General features: G+C 31.9%; 1 long non-coding RNA gene across 1 annotated transcript; it reads right to left on the minus strand.

Moving 5' to 3' along the window:
- Positions 1-13,955: 13,955 nt before the first annotated feature.
- On the minus strand, positions 13,956-14,900 carry LOC136065053 (uncharacterized). The gene is made up of 2 exons (XR_010626700.1): positions 14,338-14,900; positions 13,956-14,219 (listed from the first exon to the last, which is right to left on the minus strand). It is a non-coding gene; the product is annotated as an uncharacterized LOC136065053 (long non-coding RNA).
- Between the last annotated feature and the right edge of the window lie 985 nt (positions 14,901-15,885).

A 15,885-nucleotide genomic window follows, 5' to 3' on the forward strand; every position in this document is an offset into this window, starting at 1 on the left:
CTAATTCTTAATGGGCTTGACCTATTATTTAGGTTTAATTAAAATTCTGTAGATACGACTCTGTCTTTTGATCGGTCGAACCAGACAGATTTCGAATTTTTCTATCTGCAGCTTATATGTTCTTGAATCTTAACTTGTGTCACCTTGAGCATTGTTTAATAATACCTATAGACTCTAAGATCTATATCTAGACAAGTTTATGTTTACGATTTGCCAATTGTTCTGAACTTTTAGAATCTACCAATTTCCTTCTTTGGCAATTCGTGACAAAACTTACATACAAAATGAAATGCTCAAATACAAGAACAACCCAATACAATAAAATGCCAAATTACATCAAAAATCCCAATCTAAGACTTCTAACCTAGAAGTTGCAATAAGAGGTAGAAGGTCTTGATCAGAATATACCTGTCTTTCTTGAAACACTCAAAAGAACACATCAACGCATGTGTGAAAAGAAAGACATATAAACAATATGAAACACAATATAAAAACAAAAGTAAACTAACTCTCCCCTTAAGTTAGATACGTCAAACACTTTAATTTTCTCCCACTTTCAAAAATAATTTCATCTCCTCCTAAATAATCTCAATCTAAGACTCCTAACCTAGAAGTTGCAATAAGAGATAGAAGGTCTTGATCAGAATATACCTATCTTTCTTGAAACACTCAAAAGAACACATCAACGTATGTGTGAAAAGAAAGACATATAATCAATATGAAGCACAATATAAAAATAAAAGTAAACTAACTCTTTCCTAAGTTAGATACATCAAGCACTTTTATTTTCTCCCCCTTTCAAAAACAATTTCATCTCCCCTAAACAAAACATTTTAAAAACATTTTCCAAATTTTCCAAATTTCATCTATTTCTCCTCCTTTTTGTCACATATTGACAAAGACAACCCAATCAGAAGGTAGATAGCAAACATACACAGCAGAGAATAAGAGAAAATAGAAAATTAAAAGGACACAAAACAATTCAACTCTATAGAAAATAGAGACAACTCCCGCTATGAAAAGCAACAACTCCCCCTATGAACAACAAAGGTTAAAAACAAGCTTCCTCCCGTATAAAAAGAGGAAAAACAAAACATATTTTGAGAAAAACAGTTTTGCGGAAACTCTAGGAGGTGGGAAAATAAAGACACATAAGCCAAACTTAAAAACTAAGTTGAGAATTTAATTGAAGAAAAATATTCTCTATTTCAAGAAAAGCAAACTTGACACTATATGACACATAAACAGATACATGGGAAGAGAAAATATTTGCACATTTATTATCTATCATATTTCTTAAGAAAAATATTTTCTGCAGTTCACACATAAAAATAACATATACTAAAAAGTACAAAGGACTCAAATTAATTAATCAATTTTTAGATCAAGTTGAGTACCCAAATTAGTAAAGTGTATGTATGTTATGTGTGAAAATAATGAGAGATATGATTGCAAAATTGTAAGATGGATAAAGAAAACAATGCAATGCATGCGAATCGTAAATATAAATGATGCATGAATTTTTTTTTTTTGGGTCAAAAATATAAAAACTGTAAATTTTTTAGTTTCGATCAGTCAAGTATTGATTGAATACCAATTGAGCCAGGCTGAAAGCAATGATTAAAAATGAAGGGATTTTCAATCAGTCAAAAAACACATTCGATCGATCGAAATTCTAGAAATTTGAATTTTTGAAAAACTGCAGAAGATTATGCAGAAAACAACTCAACCCAAGTAATTTCATGAATGAAATGCTTGAAAATGAGTTTAAATGTTTTTGAAAAACATGAGTTTTCAACCCAGAACTTCAAAACAAGGTTTTTAATCATCAAAAACACAATTTTTGCCAAACCTTAAACATATTATGCGTCAAACACCATAGAAAACAGAGTCTTGGATGGCCAAACTAGATTGACACACAATTCTATGTACAAAGCTTAGCAAATAATAACTTGTGAAGTGTGTGCAACTAGTAAAAGCATGAGATACATGTGAGGTGATATGTAGATAGTAATCAATCACAATTTTTACATTATTCATCACATAAATTTGAAAGTGACTATCACCTATAGAGTTACATTATACAACTCTCGCATCTCTTAGAAAACAAGCTTGTAATCATGTATTTTTTTTTTTAGCCTTATAATGTACACACCATTTTTATTTCTTTGCCTTTTTTATTATTTTTATTATATTTTTTAATTCCAAAGCTACACCTTATTTTCTTTTTGTGCATGTGCTACACTTTTTCGAATATAAAATCTTACAATAAGCACTAAAGTGTTCATAATTGGCTAGAAAACAGCGGTGAGATGATTATTTATGTCTTTCTCTTAAGATTTTTTAGTCCTTACAATCAAAAACATATAACTTCAAAATCAAGAGCACGTGATAAAAAACTATAAACACTCACACAAACATGCACTACTAGCTAAAACTAGCAAAGTGCAGAAAAATAAGCTCATCTAAGCAAAACAAGGTACATAGGCATGTCATGCAAAGATAATAGGCCAACCTTAATTACATATTCATGATGTGTAATACAAAAGAAATAAAAATCTTTTTGATTTCAAAAAACTTTTATGACCAAAACTAAAAGCACACATTATGCTAAATGATTAAAAATGCAAATGCAATGCATGACAGTGCTTAACTAAGCTATAGAAGGCACACAAACAAAAAAATCAATTTCTTAATTAACCCATGAATATATGTACAAACTAGTACATACTCACACAAAATCAGAAATAGGTTAGCACTTATATAACACATACTATTCAAGTTTCTCCACAATGTCAAGCATGTTCTAACTCAAGAGAGAGATATTATAACTCATGTAATCCTAAAAAAAAAAAAAAAAAAAAAAACTAGACACAAAATAAAATATTTTTGTCTTTTTGAAAATTTTCAATGTTTTTAGATTTTTTTTTTTAAAAATAAAAAACAACCTAAAAAACAAAACAACCAAAAACAGAAACAAAACATGTCCACAAGCAATTGAAAGAATTAAATCTGGGATAAGTAAACAACACTCACCTTAGCAAGTCTTTTCTCACCCATATAACACGAGTCATCAGCTTTTTAGGTAAAAATCCATGAGAAGCAGAGTGTATTTGAGGGATTACACCAATCTTCTTAGAAAGACTGAAATCTTACAAATTCTTTTCACAAGCCTTAAAAAGATTAACTGAAATAATAGTGTCCTTTTTATTCAAAACATTACAATAAAAAACAGTAAAACACTTAAAATTATCCATGATAACAGGGATCAAGGATCAACTCTAGGTATAATAACCTAAATCAAGAGCTAACCCATTCTGATACCACTTGTTAAGTTTTAGATCACTGTAAACTAGATTATTTAACCTAATTAATTAACCAAGTGAATACTTAAATTTATTATTCAGATCTAGGTTAAAAAAATAAAGTCATATAATGTAAAAAGTGGAAAATAAAGATCACAATGATATGATCACCTAGGAAAACTAAACCTGTAAAAAACCTGGGGAGGATTTAACTTAACTATCCTCAAGATAAAAAGCAAATCCACTATAGAGAATCGAAGTTTATAATAAAACTTAGACCACTAACATCTTATTGCTACCACATGTAGAACTTACTAACACGACTAAGTGCAAGCTCCAAATCCACAGACTACTTTTCAATTAGGCCTTTACAACACAAGCATCCACACTTGTGATAAAAAACACAAACTTTCTTGTATGTGACTCCAAGACCACCCTTGAAAGTTTAGATCTTCAACTATTGTTGATCTTGATGCAGCAACATGTGCCTAAGATTTCCTTTATACACTAATAGAAGTAGATCTGAAACCCTAATTCTTAATGGGCTTGAACTGTTGTTTGGGCTTGATTAAAATTCTGCAGATATGACTCTTGATTGATCGAGCCTGTCTTTTGATCGGTCGAACTAGGCAAATTTCGAATTTTTCTTTCTGCAGCTTATCTGTTCTTAAAATCTTGACTTGTTTTACCTTGAGTATTGCCTAATAATACCTATAGACTCTAAGATCTATATCTAGACAAATTTGTGTTCATAATTTGCCAATTGTTCTAAACTTTTAGAACCTAACAGACTACTTGGAAGAAACCCTTCTTCTCACAAGCATCTCGAATTTTGTCAAAGACTAGAGAACATAGACTTGAATCTATTATGATCCTAGTATCTCACATGAATTAAGTATAAACTTAACCAAGTGTTTATAAGCTATTAGACGCCCTCTTCTTACAAGCTGATTTTCAAGGTTAAGTTCTACCTATAATTTTGTATCAGAATCTTTATGAATGCCTTGAAAGTCTATGATTGGTATGGGATTAGTTTGAGTTAGAATTACCACCGCACACTCTTGGTGCGATGGTCACTTCACAAGTATAAGTACTTGTGGGATGTAAGAGGGGGGAGGGGGGAAGGCGGGCAAGGCCCAGAGTTCGAGTCTCTAGGAGGAAGGTTCATACACACATACACTTAGATTAGACTAGAATAGAATTTCTATCTTGTATATATATATATATATATATATATAATAAATAGAATTAGCTCCAATATATGATAATAGAATTTCTATCTTGTATATATATATATATATATATATATATAATAAATAGAATTAGCTCCAATATATGATTATTTTGGATTAATTGTAACATACACTTCGATATATAGTTCGCTCTTTATTGTTCTCAGTTTTTTCTTCGTCACTCTCAATTTTCCAACAATCTAAACCTCCACCAACAATTGCTCGGCTCAGTCACCATCAACCATTTAAAAAAAAAAAAAAAATCATTCCTACCACAAACACATGCACTATACAAGGTGTTGCATGGTACTTTTAATCAAGCAATTATAGAGGCCCAAACACATGCACTATACAAGGTGTTGCATGGTACTTTTAATCAAGCAATTATAGAGGCCTTGAAGTAGGGTGCTCAATATAGTTGGGAACCTAAGGTGATAATTTTAAGTGGAGTCTTTGTATTTAAATATCAATTCAATAAATATTTTTAATGAAACCAATGTTAATTTGATGATTTAAAAAAAAATTGAATTAATATTATCCAACTAAAGTTAATTTCATATAGAGAATCAAATATCATGATTTAAGAATAAAAATTCTGTCTCTTTCTTTTACAGATTATCAATACAAGTTTCTATTTTTTATTTTAAAAAAAATTCATTTTTAAAAAAAGAAAATTTATTATTCTTTTAGAAGGAAGGTTAATTTACTTTAGTCTTTGTATTGATTTTGGTATTAAGAAAGAGATATAGATTGTTTGGTGTGTTGTTATGTAAAAGATTAGGTGGGTAATATTGAAAATATATTGTGTAGAATATTAATAACTTACAAAAATTAAAGCACAAAAAAAAATTTGCCCAAAAAGTTTATGATTTTCAATTGGGTTGAGTTTTTGTTGTTATAATATTTTGGAGTCCTTTGGAGGTGAGAAAAATAATACACAACCTCCTCTTTTTTTAAAATTTTTTTAACCTGTTATCTTCTTCTTTTTTTCTTTTTTTTTTTTTAAGAAAGAAAATACACATAATCATTCAATATTGTAAAATGCTAATTGTTCTACAACTTTTACTACATGTAGCACACAAATTGATGTGGTGATGAATGTAATTGGTAGTATTCAACCACATAATAATAAATGGAATTTTGAATTTAATTATTTTTTAAATTGGTCAAACAAAAATTTGTAATATATATATATATATATATAGTCAAAGCTGAAAGAAAATTCAATTAGATTTCAAATTGAAATTCCATTAGAATCTAATTTTGCGCCACCATGTCCCATTTAATCTCAATTTATAAATTTTTGTAACAAGCTAGTTAATTCAGTGTAAAGATTGGAATTCAATTAGAGTTTAATTTTGTACCACGTGTCTCATATAATCTAAGTTTTTTAATTTTTGTGTTAAGTAAGTTAATTCATTGTAGAAAACGAGGAGTTCAATATAAATAAACCATAAAAAGCCTAATTATATATCTAACTCTATATATAAAATTAGTGGAAGAACGAGTTTGAATGATTTTATATTTATAAGTTTTTTTTTTTTTTTTTTGTGTAACTAAAAATAATTCAAATTTATAAGTCATTTATGTAATATACCATGACTATATGCGGTCTATTACTAACTAGGTAATATATATATATATATATATAACCAATGCTTAGAGAAAATCCAATTAAAATCAAAATTGGATTTTGCTTTTGTTAGTTTTCAATACAAATTAAATTGTTTAGATTTTGGCTGTTATTTTTTATCTGAACTAATGAACATATTTTCTATGATGTTTCTATTCAGTTATTTTGTATGCCAGGATCTTGAACGTAACAAATTGTAATTAAGTTGAATATTCACATGCACCTATTCCCATCCAATTTAGAAGATACTATTGAACCAATTTATTCTTTTATTTTGTGTTGTACTTAGTAGAATTTCATGGATAGCGATTATGAATTGATATTGTCTATATAGTATCAAATAATGATTTTTTCAAATTATATATATATATATATATATATAATAGCAGTGAAATAAGAAACTTGGCGTAACTAATATTATGAAAATTATAAGGAAAAACTACTTTAGTACCTCCAAATGTCATAGTCGAACTAATATCCTATATGTTTTATAACCCAAGCTAACATTAATAGTACCACTATAATTCATCATGTCCGTGTATAAACACGAGTTACATACTAGTATTTATAATACCCCTTAACAATTTTAAGCTTTTTTATAATGGGATTGGGGCATTTTTATAAATAGCAAAATTATTAAAAAAATTGAGAGACTTAGGGGCTAGCCTCTTAGGCCTAATTTATCCTAGGCCTGAGCCGCTTAGGCCTAATTTATCCCATATATGTGCGCCAAGTCCAATCTTAATTCTATGGGACCATGGAAAAGGTGTGGTCCTTCTAAAGATGATTTCAAGACTTCACTGTCATAAAATCATACCTTCAATTCAAGAGTTACATTGGGTCATGAAGGTTTTGAGGCTCATCAACAGTACAAATTGAATGGCCTGCACAAAGGTAGAGCCAAAATGAAAGCGCACCCACTTTTTGTTCAATCAATTTCATCATAGAGGCCTATCAGACTTTAAAGTTTTCAATAGCGATGATGACATTTCACATGGTGCTTTTGAGTTCTTTATTGTTGGTGCGGTTCCATCGGCCTCGATCTTTCTACACTTCTTACCAAATTGGGTGTCAATAAAATTAGGCTGAGCCTAGTTTTGCCCTTCGTTGTATGTAATAAGATACTTTCTGTGGTTGGGCTTATTCAAGATGAGTTCAATCCTGTAGTGTTGTGATTTCGTGTAATCATCTTTGTTTTTTGTTTTTGGTTTTTTCGTTATTTGCTATTTTGTCTTTGTTTTGGGGTGTTGGGGGTGCACTCTTACACGTGTGACGGGCTACACTTCTCAACCTCAATCAAACTTCAACCAGTGTAATATCTTCTTCCCTTCTCACAAAAAGTTTTACTATTCACACTTTTTAACTTTTTCTCACTTTTATTTATTTAATGATTGAGACATTAGAAGCTATTGCATTAAGTGCAATATTCTCGGTCTCAATCCATATGTCCTCCAATTTTTTGTAGTTCAAATGTTCAATACCTGTTTGAGACATCCAAATTACACATTATTCATTTTTTTAGCTTACTCAATGCGAAATTTGTCATCTTGTTCATGAGCTTCTTCGTGGCCTCATCCTCATCCACTATGTAGGTTCCTCAAGATTGTATTGGAATATCATATAATCCACCTTTTGACAAAAAGAAAATATTTTGTGTTTGATTCAAGATTGCATTGACACAATACTTGAACGAAAGACTTTTCAAAGGAAATCGAATTAGAGAATTATTCTATTATATTATAATATAAAGAAAGAGAATTGTACCCACTTGTTTATCAATACAATTTTACAATTTTGAAACTGTTTCAATTGTGTGATTTACAAACTTAAAATTTTGTGTTTAATTGTTTACATTGAAGATATCGAAACAAAGACACACACACGAAAGCAAAGTAAGTAAATCCAGCAAATTGTAGCAAATTAATAATAGCTATGTCAACATTTTTTCCTGCCCAGTTAGCCCAAAAAAAAAAAAAAAAANTAACAAATTGAAGTTCAAGTAGGCAAAGTGTAAATTTTTGAACCACGGGTAGGCAAAGTGAAAACAGGTCATACCATAGGTAGGTTTACTGTAATTATCCCTATTTTTTTTATTGCGTAATAATGGTAAGGAAAGGCGAGGTACCAATAAATGTTTATAAAGATTTAGGCCTTATTTGGTTGCTGAGTGACAGTTAACTCATCACTCAAATCTCATCACTCATCACCCTATCACTCATTTCTCATAACTTAAAAATCCCCAAAACACTCCCACCCTTGTTTGGCAACTAAACCCACTTCTGTTTTTTGCCTAAAAACTCACAAAAACTCACCTTTTTGTGGGACCCATTAGTTAGTACATGCTAAAATAGACGCTAATAACACCATGGTGTACAGACCATGAAGGGAACAAATTAAATTAGCATAAACAAAAGGCAAATGCATTACAATGCTTTAGCAATACAAGTCTGTCTCTTACTAAGACAAATCATCCCCTGAGTCAGCAGGACCAACTGGATACCCATGCCCAAACCTTGCATACCTATGAACTCCCCTTGCTCCGCAATAACCTTTGGAGACGACGGAACCAGTTCACAACTTGCCTCTTGCGGAAATCCTTCCCAGTATGAGAGTTGAGAGTTTGGGTGATCACATCCCACACCAGGTCATGAGGTAGACCTTGCGCAAAATTACCAAGCAAGAATTCCCCAAACACAATATCACATAGCTCATCAACACAATCATCATCCCACGTTCTTAAATCCCCAGCCATCTTACACCAATCCAAGACCATGTAAGCAACATTTCATATATGGGTTCCTATTTGAGTATGTGAAAATCATGCTTTGTACCCCCAAATTCCAGTAAGTGCAAAGGAACCATTTCAGTGGCAATATTTAGTATAATGCAACTCTCACCAACCACCACAAACAATTATCCGAAAAGCACACAACATTATCAAACACTATATAAAGAACCACAAAACTCAAAAAATGGTAAAATGCAAAAAATTTGAAGTAACTAGCATCCCACAGATCTAAGTAGTAGCAGGAAAATAATGTTCTTAAACATGTACAAATTATTTTGTTAAGCATGTGAAAAATATTTTGTTAAAAATGGATCAAATAATTTTGTTAAACAGTCTACGATCCTACGAACTATATTTTAACTTTTTATACAACAAATGAGGGGGTTGTAAACCCCATTCCAACAATACCCACGGATCCGGCCAAACTTCACAGCAGAGAACATTCAAATCCCAAAACAAAATTCACAAAAGGTAAATGAAACCGAGTTGAGGGAGTTCTAAACCCCCCCCCCTCCCAAAAAAAAAGCAATACCCACAGATCTGGCCAAACATTCACATCTATAAGAAATAGAAACTTGCAACGGAATATAAGTAATCGGTTTTTTGACATACCTCTCTTGGCCTAAACCAATGATCACACAGGAGTTTTGAGATTGTTCTACGCTGTCTAGAGCTAGCCTCCACGCAGACTAGCTATTCAAACACGTTCTAAATTCCAGTTTGTATAATCCACAAACCAAAAACGTTTCTCTGACGGTGTTGCACGCTACTAGAGTGATGCAAACATAACCCACAATCTAAGAGCCTTACAACACTCTGTAAACACTATGAGAAATGCAGAATTCATTCACTGTTCAATAGGTACCACTCTTGGTGTTTATATACACACCACTCCATTAATATTGAGTGGGATAGTGGACTTAGTGGGGTAGAGTAACGGTCCAAATCATTACTTCGTAACTCCTAGATGTTACAATCATTCTGAGGAAAATAGAGAGACATGCTCACTTTGGGTGTCTGTCCATATTCTTTTCAGTTTCTAACTACATCACAGAGCATTGAAAATGGAAAACAAAATAAACAAAACATAAAGGAAACGGCGAAGAGAAGTTGAAGGGGGAAGGATCATGGGTACCTCTTGACAGAAAAGGGTTGGTCTTGAGGCTCTAGAGGAGAAAAGGGTCGGTCTTGAGGCCTTGGCGTGGCGAAGCTTGAAGCAGCGAAACTGATGCTATTCAGAGGTCGGCGCTGGAGCTTCAAAGGTCAAGAAGACGTCGAAGCTTGGTCTGCCATGAGGACACGCCGTGGGTTTAGGAGAGGAGAAGAGAGTATTGGTTTTTGAGAGGTAGTGCTCTGATGAGAGTGATGAGAGAGTGAAGAGGCTTGAGAGTGATGAGAGAGTAAAGGCATGTGACCGTTGGGAGAGCATGTGGGAATTCACTTCTAATGGGACAAGACTATGCCGTGGGCTCCACAGGTTTACCAGGTATTTAGGGTGTGTTTGGATACTGCTTATTTTGCTGAAACTGAAAAATTATTACCGAAAGTACTGTAGATAAATGTAAAATTTAATTAAAATAGTATAGTATGGCCCATAAATAGTACCAAAAAATGCAGTGGGGCCATGAATAGTAGCAAAAATAAGCTGAATAGTAAAATAATTTTCATTTATAATCTCAATCCAAACGCACGCTTACAAACTTGTCACTGAAACTCAGTTTTGATATTTTGAAAACAACATTTTGCCTTCACTCAATTTCCGCTTGTCCGGATTATTAACTCAAAAAACTAAGAAATGAGTTAAAGAAATTGAGCCAAACAGAGTTGTGATGCGTGGGGCCTACCAGTTTTGAGATATGAGTTAAGAAAACTGAGATATGACTTATGAGTGATAAAAAATGGGGTGTCCAAACACTGAGATATGAGTTAAGGAGTAAGGCCCTGTTTGGCTACAAAAAATTGATCACTCATCACCTATCACTCAAATATCACTCATCACTTTGTAATTCATCAATCATCACTTAATAATCCCTAAAACAAACCCAAGACTGTTTGGCAACTAAACCCAGTTAACTTTTCCATCTTAAAAATACAAAAAACTTACCTTTTGTGGGACCCACTTACTGTCCATCTTGCAAAGGGCACAAAATTGCTACATGCGTTGCTATTTCAGTATTGGGTTTCCATTTCTCTTTTTTGCTTTCCCATTTATTTCCAATAGCCTCTGCCTTCACCTCTCAAACCCCAAACCCAAAAGACCACCCAAATCTGTTTTCTCTTTCCATTTTTTAAGCTTGTATTGTCTTTCTTTAACACTTGCATTACTATCTTCTTCTTTTTTCATTGACACCTTTTTCTATTGTGCTGTTTATTTCTTCAGTTCTCCAAAAACAAAACCAAATATGCAGGGGACCCGTTTGTGCTTCTTGCAAGCTACTTTAAGTTCTTGTGTCTTCCATTATGTCACCCACTTTACTTTGATGTATATAAAGTAAAATACATGAGTTGCTATATTGATCTATGTAAGGACCTAACTTGGATTGGACCCAAAAGAGGAAAGGGTTTTTAGACCAACAAGCCCAAACAATCAATTTTTAGAGAGTTGGTGAAAGAACTAGTTTTATTCTGTAGAAAAGATCATGATAATTACTCAACAAAGAACGTTCAAAACTAACCAAACGATAAAAACTGTCCTCGGTTAGGTCTCAGGAGTTTTTTAGGGTTCTATCTTCCTGATCAACAAAGTGCCAAATGTTTTTCCTCCTCCTCCTCTTTTTCCTCCTTTTTCATATTATATACCACGTTCCTCACATCATTTTCACCATACACGTGTAGGTTAGATTCTGGGAACTCCCTCCTGTCCCATCTAACACCTCCCAGAATCTTCAACTAGCAGCCATAAAGTTGTTTGACTACTGTTCAGGTATCATCTCCACATTAATGCAGTCAGAGAGTTAGCTGGGAAGCATTTAATGTGGAGGTAGCAGCTTTAGAAGATATTTGTTACTTCCCTTATCCCATATCCGTTTCTCAGTTACAATACAACCTTGCAGAATATCCAGGGTAACAAGATAGTTGCATCGACCTTGGGCCATCATTCCGAGATGAACTTTATCCTCGGATGCATTTTGGACTATTATGTACAATCTCCACTTCCTTTTCTTATATTATTCCCACCATGTCCTCATTTAGCCATCCTCGGATGGATTAACGTCCTCGGACTGGGCCATTGGGCCATAGGCCCACTTCTTACACTCTTACCAATACATTTTTAGATAGCTGGCCCCACAATCTAGTTGTTCTTAACCAAGCATTCACAATGAAGAAATGGAGGAAAAAAAAGGCAGAACCCAGCAGCTTTGGGCATATCTCAATACAAAAATTCGAAAAAAATCCTTGACCATCAAGATCATCTTTGATCTAATCTTGACCTCATTTTAAACCCATAAGCCAAAACAACCAAAGCTTTCAAGCTTCAGCCTTTTTTAACAGAGAGAAAAAATAAAGAAGAAAAAGAAATCACAAAGTTTTGAGGGAGAAAGCCCCGCCGGCCACAAATCAAGCCTCCCTTCGATCAAGTCTCTCTTCATTCAACAACTTCCTCAGTTGGATGGGCTCTCTTCGGCTAGCCAAATGCTTCGGATGTTTTAGATTTTTTAGAGGAAGAAAGAAGTATATGGAAGAGTAAAGGAAAAAAAAAAAAAAAAACGAAGCAGAGGAGGAGGTCTGAAAATGAAAAAGAAAAGAAACAAAGAAAAAGAAAGGAATAAAAGCCAATGGTAATAAGTAGATGTGACAATACACTGCCACTGGCGGCCACCAGTTTTGCCACTAAGTTAATAAACCCATAATTTGAAAACAAACTTTCCGTGTTTTCGAATTTGTTAACTCAAAATAAAAAAAACTTAGTTTTGTTAACTGAGTTAACACCCATGAAAACCAGCCAAACAAACGTTATACATGTGGGGCCCACGATTTCTGGGTTATGAGTTAACAAAACTCAGTTTTGTTAACTGAGTTTGGCAAAATCCAAACACTACCTAAGATTCTCAACCAAAAAAAAAAAAAAAAGAAAGAAGAAGAAGAAGAAGAAGAAGAAGAAGAAGATTTAAGGACTAAAATGAAATAACGATAATTTGATAAAAGAATTAAAAAATTATATAATTTATGGACCAAAATTTTGACTTTTTTTTTTTTATTTCTTTCCAAACAAAATAATTCAGTCTTTCTAAAATATCATTCTTATCTTTTTTCTTTTTCTTTTTTGAGAGAAAATATTGTTCTTATCTTATTATGAAATTTAAAACTTTTAAACAAATTATTACTTGATAATAATTGCATTTATTCTCAGGTAAAGACAGTAAAAGACATCGACAAAAATATAAATTTTCACAAATTAAACTTGTTCAAGTGACAATTAAATCATTAATAAGAGATGAAGTTTAACACATTTATTTGATTTGCCAGGTTTAAGAGATGCTTTACAATTTACATTTCAATTTTCCCTGATCTATTATTTCTATATTAATAAACCATAAAGTCATCTTTCCATAAGGGACCAATTTATTTTAATTGTTTCTATAGTAGAACACCCAAAGCATGACTGAGGTTTTTATTCCTCTTTATCATTAATTGGTCCAACAATTTGGCCTTTTTTAAACGATAAGTTTCATTGATAATAAAAGCATTGCAATTTTCAATTTAAATAGGTGACCAATGAGAGAGAATAGAAAATATTAATTCATAAATGAAGTGATTCCACCATCTGAAAAGATAGAAAACCCTTATTTATTTCTCATGAAATACCCCCAACCTTACAAATGAAATTTACTAATAAAAGTACAAAACTAATTGATTAAAAGCAGAACAATTAGAAATTAAAACTCCCCTAAAATAAAACAAATTAAAAATTCAAACTGACCCAATCTCAACCTCAACCTCAACCTCAACCTCATGAAGTGTGGTCTCAATAATTAATAAAGAATGAATAAATGATATAGACATAAGTAGAATTGAACTACAATTTAAAATATTCAAATTAATAAAATAATAAATAAGAATTTCAACTGGTCTCAATAATTAATAAAGAATGAATAGATGATATAGACATAAGTAGAATTGAACTACAATTTAAAATATTCAAATTAATAAAATAATAAATAAGAATTTCAACTCCAACCTCCAGTCTTGAGTCCACTTCTCGAAATTAGTACCCAAGATTTACACCATCTGATATTCAACTTGAAGATAGATGGAGGAACCTAGGAGATCCAAAAGAACAAATCATCAAATATAGAAACAATTGAAAATTAAACTTGAATATTTAAAATATGCCAACACAGTGGTGAAAAATGAGAAATATTTAAAGGATAAACTTACTTGAAAATTAAACTTGAATATTTTCTTTAGAAGAATTGTATACTTCGAGAGCTTCCAAGAGGAGTTTAAAATTGAAGATGATAAATAATTACAAATAGGGAGGATTGTAAATGAGAAATAATATCAAGATGGTTTTTCTCCACTCTGTTTTCACTTGAGAATGAGTAGCCTTTTCTTTCTTCTCAGCAAATCAGAGAATGAGTAGCCTTTTACTACAGATTGAAGTAGCCCTTTGTCGACCACTTTCTTCTTCTTTTGTTTTCACTTGGCTCTTTCCTCTTGTAACTTTATTTCCCAATTAGATTTTCATGGACTGAAGAATCTTCACTGTTTTTCACTTCATGATTGTTGCTTCACTATATGACTTTTGCTTTCACTGCTTGTATGCTTTTTTGAATTATTGTTGTCACACAGCTTCTTTTATAGTACTTTTTAGATTAGTGCTTCACTTTTTTTACATTTATTTAGGAAAAAGATAACAGCTCACTTGCTTTACCATTTGAGATAATCTTCAATAATCATATTATTAAGAAAGATTGTCACCATGTTCACACTTAAACGTGGACAATTGTGAGTTCCAGTTAGCTTAACTGGTAAAGTTTTTGATAGTTGTATAAGAGATCTGGGGTTCAATCCCTGTCTACACCGAAAACTGATTGGTGTCTTGGTTTGATGATAAAGAGCTATTATTAAGAGCGGACGCCATAAGTTAGAACTCCCTCCAAAAAAAATAAAAATAAAAATAAAAATAAAAACTTAAACGTGGACAATTATCCCCTATGTTCCTTTTCGTATGAGACTTTTGGAATAAGTTTGATTGGATCTTGGCTTTTTCGATGAAGGTTTGGTATTGATGACTTGGACTTAACAATTAATTTTGAATATGCATTAACAGATAAGCGAGTATGTGGCAATGTTTGGTATCTCTAACAAAACTAACTTTTACAGATTTCAATTTGTATCCCAATAAGATCAGAAGTTCTAATGTCCGTTTCCAAATCCCCTATTTTTTGTAACTTATTTGTATAGTATTTAATAAAAAATACTATAACTTTTGACAATTTTTTATATTAAATGTATTACAAAAAAACCAAAATATAGTTTATTTCAAAAAAGCTAATTGCTAAATATTTGACAAAAAAAAAAAAAAAAAACAAAAACTAGTTTTCAACAATTTCAAAGGCAAAACTAATATTTCCAACAGAAATCCTTTTTTTTTTTTTCTCATTTTTGATAATTGGTAAAAAAAAAAAAAAAAAAGACTGAAAAATGCATGAAGCACTTGATAAATACTAGCTCGAATGAGCCTTCATAACTGAACTCATTTTTCAAAATACAGCAGTTCTCAGTTGGGATACGTTAAAGTTAATCAAGCTTTTGTTTTTTTTGTTTTTGCTCAATCTCCCCTGGGCTTCAATTCTCACGGATTGAGCCCAGCCTCTAATTTCCACATATTGAAGATAAATAGAAAAAATTATAACGATATCATAATAATTTAGGTTGAAAAGGCTGAATCCTTCTTTATTACTATGGAATTGATCATATTCA

This window comes from Quercus suber, unplaced genomic scaffold, assembly GCF_002906115.3.
Source record: "Quercus suber isolate HL8 unplaced genomic scaffold, Cork oak 2.0 scaffold_25, whole genome shotgun sequence".
Taxonomy (NCBI): Eukaryota; Viridiplantae; Streptophyta; class Magnoliopsida; order Fagales; family Fagaceae; genus Quercus; species Quercus suber.